The following is a 10,024-nucleotide window of genomic DNA, read 5'->3' on the forward strand; positions in this document are numbered from 1 at the left end:
GCTGAGATGGGGTTGTTTACCAAACCTGGAACTTATTGATTCTGCTAGGTTTGCTGGACAACGAATCCCTGGGGTCTGCCTTTCTCTGCTTCCTGTAGCATTGGGTTGCAGATACATACTGCTACACTGAACATTTTATGTGTGTCCTGGGTATTGAAGTTCAGATCTTCATGCTTTTGTTATAGGCATACCACAGACAGAGTCTTATTTTCTGTCTTTTCAAGAGTAAGGCTTTGCCTTTAACTTTACTATTTTATATATTAATTTTGTATGTATAGCCCTGGACTGTCCTATAAACAATGGTTGTATTGTATTATATATGTTTATTTGAAACTTGGTACTCCAGTTGTAATTTGTATTTCTTTCAGAAGTTATTTGCTTTGACAAATACACCTTTCATATGTGTTTTACTGAAACAAATTAGCCTTAAAGTAGGTTAGCTACATTAGAATGACTCTGTATAATCACAGTAGGAAAAGGTTTTATCTAACATGAAAACTTATATGAATGGACAAAGAATTTAGTATGAATTATAAAATAGTGAAAGAGAAATAGAATAGATTTTACAGGGAAACTGTGGTGAGTGGGGACAGGAGTGACAGGGATTGGGATGGGGATGGAATGAAGGGAGAAAATGCACGGAGGGGCAGCTGGACTTGGGGGGTTGGCATTTAGGGGATGGTCTAGAAACCTAGTTCAATAGAGACTTCTTGCAGTGTATGAAAGTGATCCTCATGGGGTATACAAAGTCTCAGATGGCCATCTTTTGTAGGCAGGCAAGGATTCCACTGGTGGGACTGGGTTGCATTCAATTGAGTTGTTGACCAAAGGAGTCCCATGAATATCCCAAAACAACCTGGTCTGATGCTAAGACAAAGATTTGGTCTCTGCAAATTGACAGCAGAGACCCATTGTCAAGGACAAATTTCACACAGCTCATTGAACATGAAGAGGTTGAGCTGGTGCCCACGTGGAGTCTTCATCCCTATGCTCCGGTGACTTTGGTGCAGGAAGGTGCTCTCCAGGACACTAAAAGAGTCCTGTACACACCTAACCAGCAACCAAGCCTTTGACCTATGATATGTCTTCCTTGCAAAATCTGCCAAGGCAGTGTGGCAATAAACTTGTAAGAGTAGCCAATCAATGTCTGATTTGACTTAAGACCCACTCTATCATAAGGAACACCTACCCTAAACTGCTTTCATTGGATAACCATGAATCAGGGACTAGATAGCTCAGAGACGTAGGGCAAAACATAATATGACTAATTTTAAAAAACTAATAACATGATTTCTAATGATGTTCTGCTATATTCACAGACTTAGTGCCTTATCTAGTCATCCTCAGACAGGCTTACTCAGGCAGCATTTGGTGACAGAGGCAGAGACCCACAGCAAGACATTATGTAGACACAGAATTTGAATTAGACCTGTTGACAAAATTCTTCCCTTCAGAGCTCAGGGAACCCCACAGAAGAGGAGTTGGGAAGGTTTTAAGAGTCAGAGGGGATGGAGGAATCCAAGAGAACACAGCCTTCTGAATCAGCTAAGGGTGCACATGAGCTCAGGGAGCCTGAAGCAGCAGGCACAGGGCCTATATGTGTGTGCACCAGGTCCTTTGCACATATATTATAGCTATTAACTTATTGTATTTATGAGACTCCTGACTATAATAATGAGCGTGTCTCTGATTCTTCTACCTATTCTTGGGACTAATTTTCTCCTGTTGGTTTGCTGTGTTCAATTTTGATATGGAAGATTCTGCTTCATCTTCTACTTTATTTTGTTACGTTTGGTTGTTATTTCTTAGAGTTTTGTTCTTTTTCTAATGAGAGACAGAAAGTGTGTGGGTTCAGAGGAGAGAGAAGGTAGGGAGAAAGTGGAGGGAGGGTAAAATATAATCAGGATATACTGTAATGAGCAAAAGAAAACGTTTGCTGTTCTTCCAGAGGACTTGAATTTGCTTCCCAGCATCTACACTGGGTGGCTCAGTAATTATCTTCAGATCTGCAAATGCCCTCTTCTGGCCTGTATTTGTGTGTGTGTGTGTGTGTGTGTGTGTGTGTGTGTGTGTGTGTGTGTGTGTGTATAACACATGCAAGCACATACTCACACACACACAGAGACACATACAGTTTCGTAAAAGTCTTTGAGACAAGGGATATTTGTTGAGTGAATAAATCCAGTTCTAACTGTGGCTAAAAATAAAATCTGGTGTTGGATCAGTCATCTGAAAATTGGAGGCGACACTCTATTAAAGGCAAGTAGACAATATTTCAGAGAGGCTATTTTTGTAGAACTACACTATCGTTGATGCATTTCATTGAGGATCTGTTGTTTCTTAATGGCCTTGCATTCTTTCGTGCTGTAAAGCTTCTGGGGAGCACAGGCTGCTGTTTTCTGAATGGGCTGGCATGTGTTTGCCACCTGACTCTCCCGTGCTCTTTTCAGACTGCATACGTTGACGTGCTCCCACAGCCCCTGCATACCTTGGAAAGTACTGCCTGCTGAGAAGTTCCTCTAGCCAGATCCCCTGATTATGAATCAGAGTCAGTTAGAACATTTCTTGAGTTATTTTAAAATGCATTAAAAGAACAAAAGACTTTAATAACTGGCCTCAAATGGTCTGTGCTTAGAAATGCACCCCCTCAATCCGTGGATTCCCTGTTCATTTGGTACACCTGATGTGTCGTGGCCTTCAGGAGGCATATGTTCACCTTTCCCTCCCCTCTTCTGGAGGCAATCCGTGACAGAGTATGAGAAGTTGAAAACTGTCAGATAATCACATTTAATGCTTCTTAGTAATGTTTATATTCACAGCATCTGTGCATTGTGAAAGTAAAATAAAGTGTGATATCTTAACCCTGGGATCAGGCTCAGATGGGATCCTTTCAGCCCAACTTAGTATAATTACAGGCCAGAAGGGGCATTTCAAACTATTTAAGTGCTTCTAGAAGCCCAGGACTGGAAATTAATCAAAAAGTCATTTTTCATCTTGTCAGTCCCGATATCATGCTGAAGGAATTCTCACAGTAAAACAAATGGGTATTCAGACAGCTTTCAGCATTCCTTGGTCTTAAGTCAAAGAAGTAATTCCTGCTAACAAGGTCTGAAGATTTCCTGTCACCACTTCTAAAGTGTGTGTATGGAATTCATAATTAATCAGCATGCTCACACCAGAGCAATATGATGCTGAAACAGCAGGGACAGACTCAACAATACACACACCACAAAGCTCTTAATACAGGCTTCAAGATTTTGAGATTATGAAGATATTACCTTTCTGAGTTTCATCTAGCATAAAAGGAAATCTATATTTGGAGAGAGTGACTTTGAAGCTTATTGGTAACTCTGAAGGATGGCTGGGAGATGGCCTGGTGGGTAGCCTTTATTCAGGTACTTTGGGATAAAGCTCTCGGTACTGGTGAGAGCCCTAGTCAATGATACCAAAGTCATTAGGAATGGGAGTGGACCTAGGCATGAGCATTTTAAAAGCCTTCCATTGTTTCCCATATAAAGCCAAGGCTGAGAAGCATTGCTCTAATTATAGCCTAGTGGGGTAGCCCAGAGTGTGGGCACTATCTTTGGGCATGCTGGGGAGAAGTGGGTGACTAAAGGCCAGTGCTTGCTATTAATACATGTGGCACTTTCTTAAGAACTTTGTCTGTGTTAACACATTTGACTCAGCCTAATGGACAGAAGCCATTACTGCCAACCTCTTGCAAATGAGAAAGTGAGAGAAATCCTGCAGACGAGACTAGTAGAAGATGATTCAGGCTCTTGTATTTGATCACCCAGTGATATTTATTTAACAAGTATTTGGTAAGCTCTTATGACATATGAAATGGTTATAAGAATTCTAGCTGGAGTCTCCAATGCTTGATACAGTGAACAAGAAGTACTCTACCACTAAGCACCTAATTATCACTGAGTTCCTTGGTATGTCGTAGAATAAATGATGGAAAGAAAATAGTGTTTATTTCAACAGTGTCTTAGAAACTGTTTAAGACTTAAACTACGTGCATAGATATAAAGATGATTGGGGCCTTATGTTTTTATTTGTTTCATCTAGGCTTATAAAAGGTCACTTGGCATAATGACAGCCAGGCTACAAGCCTGAACCAGGCCATATAGCTTGTTCACCAATACCACTCAGCTCAAATAAGGCTATATATCCAAGACAGGGGCTCACTGTATACTCCTGGCTTGCCTGGAACTCACTAAGTATATCAGGCTGGCCTCAAATTCAGAGTTCTGCCTGTCTCTGCCTACAAAATGCTGAAAACAATGGTGTACACCACCACATTCTTAAAGAATTCTTAAGAGCAGAAAATAAATCCACAGCATAATTAATTTTCTTCTTTCTCTGTAAGAATAGGCAACTGTCAAAGACACACCTTTCCTATGGTCATTTCAGGGATAAGCTGACTATAGACCGAATAAATTCATTTATATGTGGCATAAAAATTCATTTTCTTCCTTCTCCTTACTGACTCCCACTGCCAGGCTTCGTGGAAGGAAAATAAGATTGCAACTGAACTCTTAAACCAGATAGTACACATCAGCTATGTAAAAAATATTTTGAAATTAAGAAAATCTCATAGAGTTATAAAAAGAAACATGCACACACAGGTGTTTATTTGCTATGGTTTGTTGGCTGCCTATTTGGTTGTTTGTAGTAGAGGAAAAGACTGGGATGAGATATTACTGTGCAGCTAAGGCTTCATTGTGCACCTCTGAATCCCCCCTCCCGCCCCAAAATGCCTGAGTGTCATGGTTTACAGATGTGTTGCTGGTAAGAATTGGTGGAGAGCTACCTTTTTTTTTTCTTTTACATTTGTTAGTAGACAATTTAGTTACAAACCTGAGTAAAATTGAGCTTATGTAAAAGCCAATGTCAGGAAATATGCACATTTGAATTTGAAATAATACAATTATTTGAAGTGGCAATCTTGGAGAACTATGTAAAGGCCAAGATGTGATAGCACTTTACAGTGGTACTAAAGCTAAAGAAACAAACACTTCATTGGAAATCTTTCAGAAAGTAGAAATGGTTTGATAATAAATTCCATGGGGCTGGAGCTGGGGGGTTGGGGTTTGTATAGCATACTTGAAACTTTAGGTTAAATCCTCTAAATTACAAGCAATGCATGTGCCATTCATGAAGAGTCATTTGTACTTCAGTGTAAATTAAGGGTTAAGAGCAAATTCTACTGCAGTTCTAGGAAAGAAACCACTTGACTATTAAGACCCATAAAGGTGTTCAAAATGGGAGAAAGAGAAAGTTTGGTTTTGGCAGGATGACTCCACCCCCTCTCCGGTTTTCCTTCCAATCACTTTCCAGGACTCATGGCTATTCAAGAAGGGAAATGGAAAAAAAGGCTCCTTTCTTTTTCTTGATAGTACATACTTTCCAAGGATAGCTTACAAATAAGTCAATGAGTTTTATAACATAAGAGACAGTAAGGCATATTTCATCATTTTTATACTAAGCAAAATTGGAAACCAGATCCATTAAAATCCCCTTATGAAGAGCAAAGAAAAGCAAAGGCAGATTTCCCGCAGTATCATTACTGTGGTCAACAGAGAGCGAATGTTTGAGGAAGTCTGATTGTGACAGGCAAGACAAAAAAATGAGTGTAATAAGAATCAGATTGGCATAAATGATAAAGCCATTAATCGTACCAGAGAGAGAGGGAGAGGGAGAAATTGTACTGTAAAATAGAATTAGCTGTATGCAAAAGGATTCAAGCCATGATGTTACCAGAAGTGGGAAATATACAGAAAGCCAGGATTATCTCCAAATGGAAGATCTATTGAAATCTTGAAGATGTATTGATTTTTTGGTAATAAAGTAATTTAAAATAAACTGATGTTAAAAGATGTTACTGATTCTAGCAACTGACTGATCAAGAAAGTAATGTGTTTGCTATAGCTCTTCTTTATGAAATTTAGATTCATTTTTCCCAGAAGAGCTGTAAATAAGAAAAAAAAAAGAGAAGTGAGAGTTATAACTCTACAGATCAAAGAAAGTGTAATTCCAGTCATAAATATAAGAGGGAGAAATGTCAACGCTTGGAATTAAATATCTCATACTTAGTAAATGTAATATGACAGTAAATGTAATATATCTACTGATTAAGTGGATCTTTACAAAAAAGAAATCTGAGAAGGGCTAGGAAAAAAATCACTGGGTCAGTTACTGGAGCGATAAAACAAATCCTCATAGACTTAGTGTCTTAAATCCACACAGTGCTATTGTTTCTCATGATTTGTACTTGTTAGAAGCACATTAGTAGTGTGGCTGGGCAGATGTGTCTCCATGAAGGTAGAGATGTGGCAGGTAAGGCTATTCAATTATATCTTTCTCTTCTTAGAGTCCTATAGCTTTTCTGTTCATTCTCATACTATGAGATGATTTAGCACTCCTCACAGCACAATAATGTCTAAGGTACATGTTAGCACACATGACAGGTCAAGACTCCAGAGTTGGGCAAAGTGGAAGCCAAGCCTTCTCCTATGTCTTTGCCTAAAAGGTCATCCAATGTTAATTCTGCCAGTTTCAGTGGTGATCACGCACTACCAGAAGCTCTTTATGTTTCAAGAGCATGGGCTACTGTACTTCTCAACAGAAGAATATAACTAACATCTGATTCTGTCAAGTGAGCTAGTGTGTAGTGCCGTGAGGTCAGAGGGGTAGCAGGTTGTATCCACTCCAGCTTGGAAGACAGAGTCTATCAGAAATATCCGGCTACACCCGAGACCAGTGGTTCTCAGCTTGTGGGTCTTTGACCCCCTGTAGGTATCACAAACTAGAAATCTTGAATATCAGATATTTACATTGTAACTCATAAAAGTAGGAAAATTACAGCTACACTGTAGCAATGGAATGATTTTACAGTTGGGGGTTACCACATGAGGAACTGTATTGAAGAATCACAGCAACGTGGAAGTTTGAGAACCAATGCTGTTAGAATTCTATAGACTACAGCAGCAATAAAAATAAAAAGAAATCAAAAGAACTGTATGTTTCATTTAATCCTGTATTCACTTCATAGTTTTCAAACCTGAGCTTCAGATAGCTTTCTTAGCATGCTCAAGACCCTGCTGCAAATGGTCCAGCCACAAAAACCACAACCAAGCCCAAAAAACAAACAACAACAGATCTATTTCCAATTCCAGTTGCTTTCAGCTGCACTTGGTGTCTTCTTAGAACAAGCTCATCACTATACTCTCATGGTCATGAAGGAAGAAGGTTTATTACCCACCAGCACTTTGAGTTGGAACTCAGCATCAGACTTATCAGGGGAAAAAAAAAGGTGCAATCCTACCAAGTCTTAACCAGATTTTATACCCTCCCTCTTGTACTTCTCCAGGTTCACCTTTATCAACATTGTTTCCCACCCGTTCTGTATCACTTGCAACCATTTTACTTGAATTTTGGTTGACTTAAATTCTCCAGTTTAAAGGAGAAAAATACCGTCAAGCAAGACTTCCTTTAAACTCTCTCCCCTCCATCTGTGTGACCGTAACTCGTCTTTTCTCTTGTCATCCTGTCTCATAAGTGTCCATAGATAAGCCTGTCCCTGGATCCTCACCCATCCTCTTCCTGTCTGTTCTGAGGACTTTTACTCTTGATTATGTCTACTGCTTTTACCTCAGACCTCCCTCTTTTCTTGGCTCTTCCCCTTCCTTTTTAAAACAATTTCACATTCCTTATCCTAAAAAAAAATAATCCTTCTCCAGTCTGCTTCCCTCTCACTTAAACTGTTTGCTTTCCCTGCGCCCCTTTAACTCGAAAAGGCTTATCAAAACAGTTTACACTGGATGAATTTACCCCATTATCTCTAACTTGTCTCATGACTCATTTTGGTCTGGCTTCAGCTTCCCACTCCGTTCAAGTTGCTCTCTCAAATGACCCACCCCTGAGTCTAGCTCTGAAACTACTGAATTCAAGATATAGATAGCTTCAAACACGACCCTTTTTAATAGATGTCCTTCCCATAGTATTCTGCTAAATTGTGACTAGCTAGAAGTTAAGACCTTACTTGGTCAGTTCACCAGTTCCTTATTAAAACTATTAAGTTATGTGGCTCACTGAAACACTGGGAAAAAACAAACAAAAGCAGCAACAACAACTACAACAAAACCAGAACCGCTGTACTTCTTGATGAGGCTGACACAATTTCCAGAGTGCACATTCTATTTATATTAATCTTAGCCTTTGTCACACAGTCAAATGCTTTTCTCTTGAGAGATAGCAAAGTCAAGTTCTGTCAGAGGATTAAAAATAGTAAGAAAGATAATAGCTTATTTTATCCTAAATGTCTTTAGAATTGACAGCTGTCTCTGGTTGCTGTTGGCTTCTCCATTTACTTATGGAATGAGACTTTGTTGCTTCTATGTTTTATCAATTAGGAATAAGTCTCCAATAAGCATTGTTCTGAAGGTTTTTGTCTGGACACATTTTATTTCTTTTGAGTAAATACCAAGACACACAATTCCAAGACAACTGGGTTTCTTTTATACAATACTACCAAAATTTCTTTCAAAGATGATTTAGGATGTTGCATTCCCCAAGCAATGAATGAGTCTCTATTGCTCCAGAGCCCTTCCTATGATCAGGAATATTGATCTTGACATTCAAATGTTAAGGTTCTACAATCCTTCCCCAAAGCCTAAGGTAGGATGAACTAGGGTTAATGGGAACCAAATTAAGATTCTATGCAATAAGAATGTGAAGAATTCATGAAAAATATGAATCCTCAAACTGGATGTGGTGGCATGCATCTGCAATCTCTGCATTAGAAGGCTGAAGCAAGAGGATGAGGAGACAGAGGACAACCTGGCTGGGAGACAAGAAAACAGTATCCTGGTTCACAGGGTACCCTGCAAGAGAGATACAGATTATAAAATGATGAGGATCAGAAAATTGACCCTGGAAAACCACACAATTGTTGGGAAATCTTGTTAAGGCCAAAGTTGACCATGTCTGTATAGCATTCTGAGCTTGATGCAAAATGGAGGACTCCTCTTTTCAGCAGGGTTTCCACTTCTCTACCTGGTCTTGGTTGGAAAGTGTCTCTGAGCACAGACACATGACCTTGTTTGGAGGATGACTTTGTGCAGAGCTCTCTGCAAATGCTGAATGACTCAGCACACAAGTCCTGCTTTAGCTTTCCACCCAATTGATGAGATAGTATGTTATGTCCAATCAGCCTTCTCCATTCACTTGTACCCTTAAGAGCCCTTATATACCCTGCCCTGAAACAATAAAGTAGAGTTGTCTCACTGAAGCTCTGACCAGAAGTCCTTCTGTCATACTCATGGCTGTTTGAATCGTGTATGATACTCCTGCTCCCTTGGCCTTCATGGGTGGGCAGCTAAAGAACAACCCCTCTCCCCAGGAGAAGGGAGACCTATATACAAATACTTTTTCAGATAAAGCAATATGTTCTACAGTAGGAAGACATTTTAGAGTAGGAAAGAATGTTTCAGACTCTTGGTTCTGTGATGGAGACAAGCATTTTCCCAGAGATCACCCAAACAAACAGTGGCTAAGTCCTTTGTAGAAGAACTAATTAAAAAAAAAGACTTTGACCCCTTCATTTTAGATAGTCTGTTAAATGTTTCTTGAACTAAGAATTCACAGGACAAAGTATGTGTCCTGAGATAAAGTTAAGTGTATGGCCATATGGACATCAGTGTCATGTAGTATTTTAATGCTTGAGCCACTTTACTGTATTTATGGAACAGACCAAGATATCCAAGGAAAATCCACATCTTGGCTGAGGTTCAAAGAATCTGTTGTGACATCTTCAAGAAATGTCAGTACAGAGAATGAATTTCCTTTTGTGTCAAGAGGTTAACACTAACCCTTGCAGGGAAAGGTTATAGAAAAGGAGGAGGAGCAGCACAGGAAAAAGGAAGAGGTAGAGAAAGAGGAAAAGGAAGAGGAGCTTTATCACATATTCTCTGAATATGAAGGCTGGACCAAATGCTCAGGTCATGTAATGTTATTAGAA

Source organism: Micromys minutus (genome assembly GCF_963924665.1).
Source record: "Micromys minutus genome assembly, chromosome: 4".
Classification (NCBI taxonomy): Eukaryota; Metazoa; Chordata; class Mammalia; order Rodentia; family Muridae; genus Micromys; species Micromys minutus.